At 35.4% G+C, this 16928-nt stretch overlaps 1 protein-coding gene and 1 non-coding gene across 3 annotated transcripts in view; one reads left to right on the top strand and one right to left on the bottom strand.

Moving 5' to 3' along the window:
- LOC145669128 (trypsin alpha-like) overlaps nt 1–16928 on the top strand; it is a 100391-nt gene that overhangs the window by 67295 nt on the left and 16168 nt on the right. The gene's annotated exons all lie outside the window — the stretch shown is intronic.
- On the bottom strand, nt 6763–6834 carry TRNAP-UGG (transfer RNA proline (anticodon UGG)). Its single transcript has one exon. It is a non-coding gene; the product is annotated as a tRNA-Pro (tRNA).

Raw genomic sequence — 16928 nt, 5'->3', positions numbered from 1 at the left:
TTAAAACTAACTTCACCATTGTCTTCCTGATTAAATTCTAGCCCGAAATTATGTATCATATTACCCTATTTCCATTCAAAAAATTTGACCTTAATTCAAAATGGCGGATTTCAAGATGGCTGCCGTCAAGGTCATACGTACCATACGACCTCTGCCTATGCCCTATATGTATCTACATGGTTGTTCTTTCATTAACACTTCGTTTACAAAGGGTAGTAAGGGACTTCTGCAGTAATCTCTATTAACCACATCACAACTTTTAAAAATTATTAAAAAATAGAAAACTTGCACCATGGCAAAAATTTCTGTCATCACAAGTAACGAATACATGTCCTCTATCAGCAATAAAAATTTCATTGAAATCGGAGCCGGACAATTGGGTGATGTCCCTTGTTAGAAGTATATCGTGATTAATTACGTCGAACGCCTTGGAGAAATCTGTATAAATTACATCTACTTGTTCCTTTTTATCAACTTGATTAGCTATAAAATGTGTAAGTTCTGAGAGATTAGTTACAGTTGACCTCTTTGGCATGAAACCATGTTGAAAGGGAGATATTACTGACCGTACATGTGAGTAAATTTTTTCATATATAATAATTTCAAATACCTTAGATGGGGCAGATAGCAGTGTTACCGGTCGATAATTTTTTATTTGGTCATTAGGACAACCTGTCTTGGGAATGGGACAGACGTCACCAATCTTCCATTTCATAGGAAACGTAGAAGAAGCTATTAACTTGTTAAAAATAACCTGTAGGGGATGTTTCAGTATTTCTGAGCAGCCTTTAATGATATACGGTGGTATTTTATCCGGCCCACAAGATGACCGTGGCTTAAGTTTTTTAATAGCATTCTCAACATCTTCGATGTCTATAAAGTTAATATTTAATTTATCCAGAATTTCCGAATTATTGTATTGCTCCATAGAAATAAGATTATAACTTGATTTATTGTGTGTTACTTGAAAATTTGCCATAAATGCATTTGCAATAGCAGCATCGTCACTCAAAGTTTGATCGTTATAGTGAAACAAATTACTTCCCGAATTACTCTTTTTATTCTTAACATACGTCCAGAAAGTCTTAGGATTGCTTATAATATTGGCCTCACAGTTGTTTAAGTATGCATTGTATGCCTTGGAAATTTCTGTTTTCGAAAGAGCTCTCAATTCTTTAAATTTGTTGTAGTGATACAGTGCGTCCCAAGAACCCTGCTTCCATTTCTTATGGTGATATGATTTGCTCTTAATTAATCTAATTATGTCACTTGAAAACCAAATAGGATAATTGAATTTAGCTCTTTTTTTCGGAATGCACCGGTCAAAAATAGAATAGAGTATGTTATAGAAACAATCCACAGAGATGATTTCATTACAACGTCCGAACAACACGTTGAACTGAGAGAATATCGGGAAGCCAGGGACAATAAGGATCTTCACGGATCTTCACGGAGCTGCACTCCCACAATCCTTTTAAAATCTTGTCAAATCTTTTGGTTTCCATATCTACTGGCTTGGTGGGCGATGAAAATGTGAATTGTGATGGAGGTCAAGATCGAGGTGTAGCTGCAATTAAATCAATTGTGAGTCAAGCTTTAGTGACATCCATCTGAAGCGAAGAGACAAGGTTCTATCGCTTGCAAGTGTAGCCAAAACTATAAAATAAAATAAAAAAATAAATAAAAGAGAGAGAGATGTTGAAGTTAACCATAACCAACTTTTTCATCGTATTCTACGTGTCATGCGAATCGATGAGGAGTTGGCCGAATACTTGACGTACTAGTTAGCCGCAAGACCTGCTCTTTTTGATGGTGTTTCAATGCGAAAAGGCAAGAAATTAGCATTGATCGCTGTTTCGGAGGAACCTGCTCCTTCTGGGAACATGTTACCATTAGTTCCACGCTCATTAATGATTCTTCTGTCTAACAATTATTGTTTGTTATGTGGTAAGTTTCATGGTTGAAGGTTAACTTGTTTCACTTTATAATCATAAACATTTTGTTTCGCAAGACAATCATATATATTTTGTTTCTATAAGGTATAACCTATACATCAGAAGACATCATAGCAGTTCTGCTAAAATATTTTGCATAAACTGATATATATTATATATATGTATATTATTGTTCTCGTGGCTGGATTGTACATTCTTTCCTTTTTTTTATTTTTTAGTATTTTTTTTCTTTTATTTTTTCTCTTTCCATGTTTTATTTTTCTTCTTTGTAAAGTCGTGTTACCATCAATTATGTAAGTCAAGAAGGTATGTTGTGGGTGTATGCCTGTGTACTTTCATATAAATAAATAAATAAATAAATAAATAAATAAATAAATAAATAAAACACCTCCAGAAAGAATTGAACTGAAAATATAATTTATTTTTTTAATATTTATTTTAAAAAGGAATTGCTTCAAAAGAAAACAATATGGATCAGTTGAACCATTAAATAGAGAAATGTTTCAGTATTGGAAAATTAAGTTTTAGAAAAATTAAAACGTACATCTGCCTCTTACGAACATTCCGTAAGCTATATGTTTCACACTTATATATTGTAGAAATATAACAGAAGTCATCCCGAATATTGCAACTATTATTTGCAATACAAATTACGTTTACTTCCGTTTACAACGTCATAAATGATTTTGATGCGCTCATTTTTAAAGATAGTCGCTTACTGTGAGTTCTACATTAAATTGGCTAGCTCCGTTATTTTTAGAGGTAGAACAATGGTTTTGAGCTCGTTGGAAAGATCTTAACACAGCGAATAACGATTACTTCAACACATCGGCAAAGAACCACAAATAACTCATATCAGTGGAAGAACTCACTTCAAAATACAACTAGCGAGAATGGGTGGGGACTCGTACAGTTCTGCGAAAGAAACAAAATGAATATTAGCAGTACATTCTTCGAAAGAAAAGAAATACACAAAGGAGCATGGAAATCACTGGACAACAATACTGTTAACCCTTTCCGGATCCTGGCTTTTTGGGCTATTTTTTAGACTTTCAGTCAAGCAGCTACTGTATCCTCACTATTTATCCTAGGATCATGGTTCATACCCCATTCTCTTCAGAATAGAGCTGGCTTTCGAATGGTACCACTTGCATGCTCATACCATATACCAGAAGCGGGAAAAAATGTCAAAGTGAAAATTTCGGAGGGAAAATTTTTTTCTCGAACTTTGGCCCCCTCTGGACCCCCCCTGGGTGATCGTAGCCATCAAAAAAAATCTGATAAATAGTACTTGGTATACTGAATGTGTGTGCCAAATTTCAAGTTTCTATCTTGAATAGTAAGGGCGGGAGAATTTTTATAAAAAATTCCCACAATGCCCCAAAGTACCATAAAACACTATGATCTCAGGCAAAAAAATCCTGAGATATCCCTAATTACCCTAGGACTATAATCCGCCAATCATTCTCTTCAGAATAGAACTGTCTTTCAGGCGGTACCATTCACATGTCTCCATCATGTATCTAAGGCGGGAAATTCCTGAAAAAAGGGATTTTTGGGGGCAAATTTTCCCTTTTTTCAACTTTTGCCCCTCTGGACCCCCCTGTTTTTACGCAGAAATCGAAAAAAACTTCTGTTAAATACTACTCGGTGGACTGAATGTTTGCAAAATTTCAATCTTCTACGTGAAAAAATAGGCCTGCCAGAAAAAAATTCCCTACCATGCCCCACTTTTACCCTATACAGATGTATATTTGGATAAAAATTCACTGAGACGGCCCTAATTACCTTAGAATAATAATTCGACCGTCGTTCTCTTCAGAATGGAACTGCCTTTCAGACGGTATGACTCACGTGGCCCTATCATGTATGTAAGGCGGGAAAATGACGAAAAACGGGATTTTTGGGGTAAAAATCCCTATTTTTACCCCTTTGCCCCTCTGGTTCCCCCCTGTTTTAGTACTGACATCGGAACAAAAAATCTGGTAAATACTATTCGGTGGACTGAATGTTTGTGCAAAATTTCAATCTTCTACGTAGAAAAATAAGCCCGCCAAAAAATATTGAACATACGCTTAGAAAATGAGAAAAGAAATTTTTGATTTATGACGTCATCACCTCCTATGTCTGGACGCAGGACGATCTGAAACCATACGTAATGTCTTCTGCAAGGCGTCTGGACTTGGGAAACAAAAAAAAAAAAAAAAAAAAAACGGACGAAAAAGCTCAAATAGAAGAGAAATAACGCAATGTACCATGAAAAGTGCATATGGTACAAATTGTACCATAGGATCCCGAAAAGGTTAACCAAATTCATCATATATAATAATAGACCATAGGCGCGCAACTTCAACAATAGGCGTACGGACACTTCGAGGGAGAAACTGTGACAGCGACCATTATTTGGTGAGCATTAATACGATAAAGATTAGCTAACATAGCAATAAGCAAAGGAAGGAAGAGCACTAAGTTGAACATTGATGAACTAAAAAAAATAACAATAGAGAAACATACGAGAAAAACATGAACGAGAAACTTAAAAGCACTCAAAACAGTAAACATTGATGAAATGTGGAACAAAGTGGAGAGATGCGTTGTAAATGTAGCAAAAGAAATACTCGGGGAAAAGAAACACGAAAAAAGAAAAGAGTGATTCGATGAAGAATGCAAACAAGCCATAGAGAAAAAAAAGCTAGAAGGAAAATCCTACAACGAGATAGGAGAATGCACTACCAGGAATATGATGAGAGAAGGAAAGAAGCAACAAAAATGTGCAGAAGGAAAGAGTGGATGGAGAGCAAATTGAAAGAAATAGAGAAGTGCAGGGTAGAACAACACACAAGGAGAATGCTATCAAGGAAGGAGGAACTGGTTTTGCACCAGCAATGTAGATGTGCAAGGACCAGTGTTGGGTCAGTTACTTGTAAAAATGTAACGCGTTACAAGTTACTTTACTTTCTCTTAAAATGTAACGCGCTATTATTATTATTATTATTATTATTATTATTATTATTATTATTATTATTATTATTATTATTATTATTATTATTATTATTATTATTAGTATTAGTATTATTATTATTATTTACACATTACAAATTTAATGCTATTACTGCTTTCACGAAGAAAAAAATACAAATTCTCTCAAGAGGGGATGAATAAAGTTGGGAATAGTGACTTGCGTTTTGCAGCTTGTTCCATGTGCTTATTAATTTTGCTGTAACTGTTTTAATTGGCGTTAACCCTTAAGAGATCCGGCTTTTTTTGGCTGTTTTTTAGACTTTGAGTCAAGCAGCTACTGCATCGTCACTATTTATCCTAGGATCATGGTTCATACCTCATTCTCTTCAGAATGGAGCTGGCTTTCAAATGATACCACTTGCATGCATATACCAGGAGCGGCAAAAAGATGTCAAAGGGAAAATTTTGGAGGGAAAATTTTTTCTCGCACTTTGGGTCCCCCTGGAGCGACCCTGTGTGAACGTAGCCATCTAAAAAAAATCTGATAAACAGTACTTGGCATACTGAATGTGTGTGCCAAATTTCAAGTTTCTACCTTGAATACCAAGGGCGGGAGAAATTTTATCAAGAATTCCCACCATGCCCCAAATTACCCTAAAACACCATGATCTCAGGTAAAACATTTCCTGAGACATCCCTAATTACCCTAGGGTCATGTTTCGCCCATCATTCTCTTCAGAATAGAACTGCCTTTCAGGCGGTATGACTCACGTGTCTCCATCATATATCTAAGGCGGGAAAATGAGGAAAAACGGGATTTTTTGGGTCTAAATATCCTTTTTTCAACTTTTAGCCCCCCTGGACCCCCCGGTTTTAACGCAGAGATCTGAAAAAAAATCTGGTAAATACTACTCGGTGGGCTGAATGTTTATGCACAATTCCAATTTTCCAGGTGCAAAAATAAGCCCGCCAAAAAAAAAAATATACCGACAATGTCCCATATTCCCGTATACAGAGGGAAATTTTTAAACATTCCCTGAGACATCCCTAATTACCCTAGGGTCATGTTTCGCCCATCATTCTCTTGAGATTAGCACTGCCTTTCAGGCATTACCATTCACTTGTCTCCATTATGTATCTAAGGCGGGAAAATCCCGTGAAAGGGATTTTTTGGTAAATATTTCCCCTTTTCAACGTTTAGCCCCTCTGTACCCCCCTGTTTTAACGCAGAAATCTGAAAAAATCTGGTAAATACTACTCGGTGGACTGAATGTTTGTGAAAAATTTCAATCTTCTACGTGCAAAAATAAGAACGCCAAAAATACTTTACATAAACCCCCCAAAAAGTGTTACACGAAAATATAAATTTTAGACTTATGACGTCATCACTTCCTATGTCTCGACACAGGAAGGTGTGAAACGATCCGTAATGTCTTCTGGAATGCCTCTGGACTTGAAAAAAAAAAAAAAACGGACGAAAAAGCTCAAATAGGAGAGTTATAACGCAATGTACCATGAAACACCCCGTATGGTACAAATTGTACCATGGGATCCCCAAAGGGTTAAGAGCAGCGCGAGTTAACTACTGTTTACATATTCTGCCCTACTCCGACTACTCGATATGATGTAACGAGCATGGAAATGGAAACACTGACCTCACGATCTGTCTTTACTCATGACAACTTATGGCACATTGCCTGAGCTAATTCGTTTAGTCAGTCCTAACAGATGAGTAAAATTATGTGATGCTTGATATAGTACAATATTAAAGAACTCTCAATGTTGTCTGAGGATTTATACCCATTTTATAGCTGAAACTTTAACATAACAATGATCAAAAATGTAAGGGCTCGTACGGGATTTGAACCCGGGACCTCTCGCACCCAAAGCGAGAATCATACCCCTAGACCAACGAGCCATATGCTATACAGCTGAGTTTTAGCTTTAATAGTGAAAACTGTTTTCTCGGAATGACAGAGAAAGTTGTTACTACACCTTGCAATGTTCTACTTATGACTTTCAGTGAATTTTCATGTACTGTATAGAAGACATGTTGGTAAACTTCATTTCTGGACTAAGAAAAGTTTTACGCGTAAATCGCCATTTATTGAACATAAATGGTAATAGTATACAAGAGGACCTCATTATGTCCAGTGCATGTGCATACTTCCTACTGTTGCACTACGTATGAAAATGATTTTATTACATGTAGAAGTGGTAATAGAACACGCAAGAGACCCAGATCATGTTGTATTCACACTCCAATATGAAGTGTGAATACAACATGATCTGGGTCTCTTCCGTGTTCTATTACTACTTCTACATGTAATAAAATCATTTTTATACATAGTGCAACAGTAAGAAGCATCCACGTGCACGTGACATGCGATATGTGTTTCAAATGCCCCACATATACTCATACAAAATGTACAAGGGCACATTATTATTCTTCGCATACCATATAAAAAAACACATTCTTAGAACAACATCTGTAAGTACAAGGGCCATTTTAAGAATGCAATAAAAATTAGGGAGGGAGTACCAAGCGAAAAAGCGCACATATAGCCCGAAGTACAAGGGCTATATTATTGTTAATCACGATATATAAAGGTTTGGAAAAGTTAATGCCTACAATGACCTGCTGAGCAACATAGAAGTGCTTACCGGCAACGTGCTGTAATTTTAATACATTAAACTATCAATCAACAGAAAAAATCACTTATTATCTCCAATACAAGATCTGCAATACAAGATTTTAAAGCACAAATATAAAAAAAGATTAAGATCGCACATTTACTTCACGATCCACGCACTTTACTTACTTACACGTACAAACATCACCATTTTCATCTTCTTCCTACCGTACTGCCACCTGCAGAACACAAAGCACAAGCTCCGTCAATATACGCAGAACCAAACAAAAAAAAAAAAAAAAAAAATGGCACCCCCATGTAGGCGGAACCTCTGTGTAGAACTGCAGGACGTTATACGGCCCGCAAGAAAATCCCGAAAATGCAAATTACCAATAAGCGAAAGTAACAAAAAAAAAAAAAAAAAAAAACGCGAGCTCAGAAAAACCTCTACGGAATGAGCCCAAACCTTCACGAAACAACCCTTGAAAACAACCCTTCAAAAATCGGTAATCAATCACGGTAGACCTGCTACTACTGCATACAACTCTCAAACAGTTGAAGAGAGTTCACCGAGCATCAAAATAAACAAGTTGTACGATCCCAAAAGTGAAATACATACGTTGTTCTTTATATTCGTACCACCACAAAAGTGAACGACACTCGCTTTTTTACCCCATTTTTAAGTTCCTAGATGTTCAGTGAATAATCTGTAAAAGACTGCACTTCGTGCGTCCTCGGGAAGTAACGAGGCACTGTCGTATACTATATCCACATAAATTTAATACATGGAGATATTTATATGTATATTGCACTGATTTTTTTTCTGTTAATTAGACTATAAAGTATGTCTTCAAACTCAAATCCGTACGCCATTGATGATCTGGGTAAAATTTCCCGACAAATGTTCTAATTCCTAGTTATTAGAAAAGTATGGGTAACGAAAGTAAGAGAAATGCTCTTTAAAAAACAGTGACTGGTAAAAGAAAAAAACAAATTTAATACTAAAGCATTTACACAGAAGTTCCAAGGAGTAATAAAAATAGACAATTCAAACGAATGTTCATAAAATAAGTAAATAGACGGAATTCAAGCTGTTTGCTGTAGATGAAGTTATTAAGTATAGGACTCTATACATTTCTCAAAGAAACAATTAAGTTAGCTATATCAGACGAGAATAGTGGGGCAAAAGAAACCGGACTTTGTTCAAAAAAATAAATTTATTAAGTTTTATTACATATTTTTGTTCAGTTTCCTTCAAATGCAAGTACAAATTTTTACTTGACAACTATATGAACATTTTAATGTAATGTAACATTGACTAAAATGCCATACTGCGTTTCTCGTAGGGATGGGCACGAGTGAATTCGAGCAAGTTTTCTTTGAAACTCGATTCGACTAGAAACAGATATCTTTGAGCTCGACCCGAGAACTCGGCTTGAAAAATTTCCTCCAACTCGACTCGAATTCGGGTCGAGTTTCGATTTGAGTCGAATCAAATCTGGTGTATAGTTTCGAGTACTCTCTTCAAGTATCTTACATAGACAATATAATTATTATCAATTGTACCTTACTACTACAACTTTTTCTTCTTCTTCTTCTTCTTCTTCTTATTCTTATTCTTATTCTTCTTCTTCTTCTTCTTCTTATTATTATTATTATTATTATTATTATTATTATTGTTATTATTATAATTATTATTATTATTATTATTATTATTATTATTATTATTATTATTATTATTATTAACTTAATAAATAATTGCAGTAACAGTGTCAATGAAACCACTGACCATTTATATAATTTAATTTATTCTGTATTTAACGAGCATGTATCTAAGAAGTCAATTGGTTGTAAACAAAAATATAAGGATCCATGGATGACGCGAGAACTGAAAGCACTAATAAACAAAAAAACTAAATATTTTGTTAAAGCCAAAAGAGCAAATGATGACGTATGGTATCAGAGATATTCAGACCTAAGGAAACTTGTAAAAAAGAAATACATTGAAGCAAGAAAATCTTATTATTCAGATTTAGAAAATAGTATGTTTAAGAACAGCTCATATTTTTGGAACGTTTTTAAAAAGTCTGACTGTAAACAAGTACCTAAGCAAATAAATTGTAATGGTATGCTAATTCAAGACACTATCGAAATTGCTGAAGTATTTAAGAGTGTATTTTATGAAGCTTTTAACTTAGAAGTAGGTCAAGAGGTATTGCCTGAGAATATCGTTAGTAATAGTGCTCTAATCGGAATTCCTACCGTTACTGATTTAGATGTAATGGAAGCAATTAAACTAATTAAACCGAACACTACTCCAGGTCCAGATAATATTCCTTATTATGTAATAAAAGCTTGTGCAACTGCACTTTCAACTAATTTAGCAAAAATATTTAACGTTTCATTACGTACAGGTGTGTATCCTTCAATGTGGAAGCAAGTATATGTTGTTCCGGTATATAAATCAGGTGATAGACAGATTGCAAGTAACTACAGGCCAATAACTCTTGTCAATGCATTCTCGAAGATATTTGAACTAATTGTCCATAAACACATATATTTTAATGTAAGAAATATCTTAAATGAGTCTCAACATGGTTTTTATAAGGGCAAGTCAATTGTAACGAATCTAATTCATTTTGCAGACTTTACCTATAACGCACTGAAAAATAAATTGCAAGTCGATGTAATATACATAGATATATCAAAAGCTTTTGACTCTGTCAGTCATAAGTATCTCATTAGCAAGTTATCAAATATTGGTTTATCACCTTTGTACACTCGTTGGTTTGAAAGCTATCTGTCAAACAGAACTTACGAAGTTAAAATCGGACCTGTACATTCTAGTGTAGGCTATGTAAAAAAACGGAATACCACAAGGGTCGCCCTTGGGCCCTCTCTTATTTTCTTTATTTTTAAATGACCTGACAGAAAAAATAAAATACTCTAAAATTCTCCTATATGCTGACGATATGAAGTTGTTCAGACTAGTCAACAATGAGTTCGATAATTATTTACTGCAACAAGACTTAAATGCAGTAAACACGTGGTGTAGACATAATTTTCTAAAAATTAATGATAAGAAAACAAAATTTATGACATACACCAATAAAACTCAATATTATGTCAGTAAATATGGGGTCAACGGTGTACAAATTGAGAAAATAAGCATTATTAAAGACCTAGGTATTACATTTGACAGTCAGTTAAAGTTTTCTAATCATATAAACTGTATTGTACAAGGTGCCAGAAGGATAATAGGTTTTATTTTTAAACAGTGGCCTGTATTTGAAAGAGAGAAAACGTATGTATTTCTATATAAATTACTTGTAAGACCAAAATTAGAATTTGGTTCGGTAATTTGGAACAGCATTTCTAAAACTTTGACAAACAAGATTGAATCTGTGCAAAAATGTTTTATTCGACTGCTATGTTTTAAAATGAAAATGAGCTATTACTCACATAGTTATGAATATTGGATTGATTATTGGGGTATAGAAAGCCTTATGAATAGACGAAAAAATTTCGACAGAGCATGCATGCAAAAAATACTAGATAACATTTATATCAGTGAATATTGTTTACAAAACATAGGTTTTAAGGTGCCAAATCATAGCATAAGAAATACCATGATTTTAGTTCCTCTGAATTGGAAATGTGAAATTTTAAAAAGATTGACACATTCTTTAAGCTCATTTTAGACTTATTGTATTAAGCAATGTGAAAGTTTTATGTGATCTGACTAATAGTTTTTAATCAATGACGTTTAGAAACATTAAGCCAAATGTAATTTTATGACTGCTGTTCTTAGCTTCTTGTTGTTTTAGATGGATGGAAAACTTGATAACTTTTACTGCGTTGACAAGGAATTATTCTGCTTAGCTGACTTTTATCTACATTGTGTTTTATATTAGTACCCTTCTTTTTATTGTTTTATTTCTTATTATTTATTTTTAGTAGTATCATCATTCCATTGCATACTCTGATACCAAGTGCTGTATTTTTGCCAAAAGCTGTTCTCGGCACTAAAATAAAGATTATTATTATTATTATTATTATTATTATTATTATTATTATTATAACGACACTGTGTATAAACACGAAAGGCGGTTTATATATGAATACTAAAAAAGTAGTTGATTGCCAACCTCGGTAGTCGTGAAGTCTAGGAGTAAAGGACATTGTTCACGAGTTTCTGAATTTGGGCTGAGGGTCTAGGTTGAGTATTCGGGCTCGAGCCAAACGTTGTTAAAAGTTATAGGGCACTGGCCAAACATCTTCAAAACTGCTCGGCCCGGGTTTAGAATTGTCAACGACTCGAGCAGCTCGGCTCACAGCTCATTCACTATCGACTCAAACCGAAAAGTGAGTTGAGCCAACAACTCACCCAACCGAGTCGGCTAGAGCCCTTCGCTCAGTTAAGTCGAACCGAGCAGATGGCTTATCCCAACCAAGCCAGCTCGAGCCGATGGTTCACCCCAAGCGAGTCGGCTCGAGCCATCGGCTTAGTTAAGCCGAGCCGAGCCGAGCTTGTTATAAAAATCTCTTGTAGTCTCGCTATCGAGACGAGACGAGATGCGAGCAGTGTCCCCTCTCGTGGGCAACACTAAAAGTATTCCATATTACTGCTTAGCTTACATTTCTCATGGCTTTCGCTTTCCAGTGTAATCAGCCCATGATTTCAAAACGAGTTAAAACGAGCGAGCCATTTATCAAACTCGACTCGACTCGAAACTCGACGCCAAAAACAGTGAATCGGTTCGGAACTCGACTCGAGAATATTACTTTTGACTCGACTCGAAACTCGACTTGGATTCGAGTCGAGTTTTAGGTTGACTCGTGCCCATCCCTATGCGTTAGAAAAAATGATTGCTTGTTATTATTCTGCTAAACTAATTATATAATAATAACAATGTTGCTATGTAAAATTAAAAATACAGAATATAGAGAAACATTACACTACAACTGACGAAATGAGAACACATGAACTGGGGGTGAATCAAAATTGCCAATAACTCCAAAATCGATACATGCTTTTTAAAGCTAGTTGTTCCAAACTCTATAATCCACAGGACCCTAGGATCCGCAAACTGATCTGAAAGAACTCCAATATTACAAACCATCAACAAACTATTTTCTAGTAATAAAGTAGGCCTGCTCATCAGAACAGAGTTTATTTACATTAACCCTTTACTGTATATCGTTAATTATGGTACCCTAGTTGTTGACAAAATTTCCCGCCGGGGCACCACTTTACTTTTAAATTCTGTTCAGCAGTGGCGTACTTACATTTTGTTTCTGTGGGGCTTTGCCTGAAAATGTGAAAATTCTGCAAGATATTTTATATACTTTACTATAGTAAGTAAGATTTCGGGGGCGGCTTAAGCCCGGAAGCCCCACCCTTAAATACGCCACTGCTGTTCACCATCATCTTCAGCTTTTAAGAAAAAGTATTCTTTCAAATGTTCGAACAATAAAATATTTTCGTTCTCCATCTTTATAAAAACAACACAATTCAAAGTAAAATAGACTACCAGTACCATTGCACTCGTAGTTCACTCACTGAATGTATTGATTTGGAGCTGTCAAAATCTAAGACAAAATCTTCCAAGTGCTTGCAATCAGTACACGTGATTTCCCTGAGGCTGTCCTCATTTTCCAAAAGCAGGAAGTGGCACTATATTTTGTTATGTAAATAAACAAATCAAATTGTATCTATGAATGTATTTGCAAGCATACCAACGTAAAGTTCGTAAGGCGAAACGGGAAAATGCATATCGAGATTTCCCGTTCCGCCTTAATTAAGATGAAAAGTGATAACAGGTTTTACATACTAATTTCATTGCTAGAGGTCCTAAGGCGAACCGGGAAAAGGCGAATAGTGCAGGAATTGTCGGTCACTGACATCGTTCATGCTCCATTGTTCCATTCTGATAAATTCACTTACAGGAAAGAAACATTTGTTTCCGAAGAAAAATATACATATATTGTAGTTACTCATCCGAAATGTAACGCGAAAAAGTAACGCAAACTAGTTACGTTACTTAAAAATTTATAACGCGTTACCGTTACAGTTACTTTGGAAAAAATGTAACGCGTTACTAGGAAACGTTACTTAAACAGTAACGCGTTACTTGCGTTACGTTACTTCCCAAGACTGGCAAGGACAAAAAGGGCAAGATAATAGAATCAAGAGAGAAATGCGTGGATAGATGGGTCGAATACCTTAGAAAACAACTGAATGCGGAGGAGCAACAAAGCATAGAAAACGAAGAACTCAGTGGAATCACTGCCAACATAAGGAGCAATGATAAGGAATCCACCAGAGAGGAATGCGTTGATTTTGAGGTTAATGTTCCGTTCAGCAGCGAGGCTATACGAGACGTGGACCTACTGATTAATCTGGAATCCCAACCACATGAGCTTCCGCGGGGAATCGAACCTGGGTCTCCTACGCCAAAGGCGCGTACGCTAGCCGATAGAGAAAACCATCAATATGCTGAAGGAGGACAAACCACCAGGTGAAGTGAAATGATTAGAGCAGGAGAAGAAGAACTAAAAAGTAAAAGTTACACTCTAATTGGATAAATCTGAAGAAAGGAGCAAATCTCGGAAAAATGGGAATGCGGAGTTATCTACCCTATTCATAAGAAAAGCGATAAACTTTACTGCCACAATTACAGAAGGATCACCTTACTCAATACAGCATCTAAAATATTCTCTAATATATTGTTCAATAGAATAAAGAAAGTGGCCGAAGAAGAAATTGGAGAGTATCAATCCGGATTTAGGCCTGGAAGAAATACAATAGGACACAGATCTTGGAAAAATTCCCTGAGTACAATATTGACTTACATTTACTCTTCATAGATTACAGAAAGGCATTCGATAATCTTACGCGAAGTAAAATTTACGAAGCTCTAAGTGGGATTGGCATAACAAGAAAGATGGTAAGACTAATAAAACTCACACTGGATAGAACAACAGCAAGGGTATTAATTCAAGGAGAAATGTAGACGAAATTTGGAATTAAAAACAGGAGTAAGGCAAGGAGATGCGTTGTCTGCATTAAATTTCAACATAGTACTTCGGGACGTTGTTGGACAAATAACAGGACAGGATAATATTTTACATAAATCAATGCAACTAATAGTGTATGCTGATGACATACTGATAATAGCCCGAACCGTACAAAGTCTAAAAGAAACTTTTGAGCAATTTGATCAACTATCCCGAATCAAGGGGCTCCGAATTAATGAAGAAAAAACGAAATATATGAGAATTTCCCGTACAGAAAAGCACACCAATGAGCAAGAACTAAAGTTAAATAATTATAGTTTTGAGAGTGTCAAACAGTTCAACTATTTAGGATACTTAATAACGAATGACCATGATGTAATGAAGACAGGCTGGTAACAAATGTTATTACAAATACGAAAAACTGTTCAGAAGCAAATTACTATCTAGAGAAACAAAAGTGAGAATGTACGTACAAAACTCTAATAAGACCGGTGGTGACTTATGGTTGCGAAGCGTGGAAATTCACATGCAGATCTGCAGAACAGCTGTTAATATTTGAAAGGAAAATTTTAAGAAGAATTTTCGGGTCAGTAAAGAATGATAATTACACATATAAACAAAGATATAACCACGAAATAGACCAGCTGATCAACAACGAAAAAATAGTACACATAGCAGAGTCACACAGAATCAAGTGGATAGGGCATGGCATCCAAATGAACAATACAAGGATCCCAAACCAGATGGTCAACCAGAATATAATTATAATCGGAAGACAGAGAGCGAGAGGACGACTCGGATAGATGGTTGAAAGGTATCGGGGAAGACCTGCGTATAATGGGTTTTCGGGGATGGAAAGACAGAGCTAGATACAAGATCCAATGGCGAAACGTTGTTAAGGATGCCCTAGCCCACAATGTGCTGTAGCACAAAAGAAGAAGAAGAAGAAGAATCTGTTCACACAATTTTTTAGACAGAATTTTAAGATGTTCATAACCAAGGAATCAAATATCTTATTACATTTTGGTTGTTTAAGAGCACCTACTTGCATTGCTCTTGTCAATTTGCTTAATAAAATATGAAATACGATATAACATGTTTTCACTGAAAAAGGTAGTATCCTATTAGTTATACAGACTTTCGTTAAACAAGTGTTAGAAACAACCAGTGAAACTAACATGCTATAAAAATATTCAGATCATGTCTTTCCCCCCCCCCCCACTTTTAATTTCCAATCGCCGCCGCTGGATACCAGGGTAAAATGTTATTTATTTACTATCTCTTCACAAAAGGCTAAATCTACGTTACAACTGACACTAGATAAGAGCGGGAATCCTTTTCACTAAACGAAGTATTGTAAACCTCGAAGTAAACTAAACCAAGACCACAACATGAGGGACACTTGTCGTGGGATTAACTGGGTGTGCATTTCCAACTTTGGATCCAGATTGTACTTGGTACAGATTTGTTGGAGCGGAGTCTCGTTTCCTGCTGTTTTCCTAAATATAATGAACATCTCAATTACTTTTCTCTTATGAGTTCCCACTCAACTCCAGCTCCTCTGCACTTCATGAGAAAACAGATGCAAGCTGGGAGAGTAATACACGTGCTTTCGTATCACATACCGTTGAATAATTTGCTGCGTTAGGCTAGTTAAAAGTAATTAATTTTGTTCACTGCCTTCGTTCAGAAAAGAGACATTCCGCACTGTAATCATAAGGATGGTGAGAAACAAAATAATGAATGCAAATATAAGGTAAAATATAGCTTGTTTAAGCAAATATTGAAATTTAAATTCTGATACTGCTAATTATTACAATTTTAAAGTTGCTACAAAAGTTGTTAAAGTATTTGAAATTCTTATAATATACTTAGTGAATAATACTGCATAATAATCTTGGTATTGAGCAATTGAAATATCATGAGATTAACAGCTTATTCAAATTTTAGCCAACAAATTATATCCACTTCCAAGTACTTGAGTGGCTTTTAACATATGGTCACTTTTTATTGTAATATTAATTATCACTTTCCCTTTCCTTTTCTTTTTTCCTGTGATCTCAGAATTGTATTGAAAACTTTTCCACTACGTCATTTTTATTTTTACTTATCGCCGTGGTGCTTTCTTTAGTAAAACATTAAAAATTGACTTCTGTATGCTGATAGTTTGCGAGATGAAATAAATTCATACTGGCGACAATGAGAAGAAGTGAAATGATACTTGGTCGCTAATGAAGATCCAAGGTGGTGAAATATATTCTTCCATTTTAACATCTCGAATCCAAATGCTGGTAGATATCACTTTCTGACTGCTTTCTAGGTGAAACTCTGATGACAGACACACCAAAGTATAAAATAA

The sequence above is a fragment of the Thermobia domestica genome, chromosome 13 (assembly GCF_964235325.1).
Source record: "Thermobia domestica chromosome 13, izTheDome1.hap1.1, whole genome shotgun sequence".
NCBI classification, from domain to species: Eukaryota; Metazoa; Arthropoda; class Insecta; order Zygentoma; family Lepismatidae; genus Thermobia; species Thermobia domestica.
Note: the sequence above shows the minus strand (reverse complement) of the source record. Positions and strands in the feature narration are given on the sequence as shown.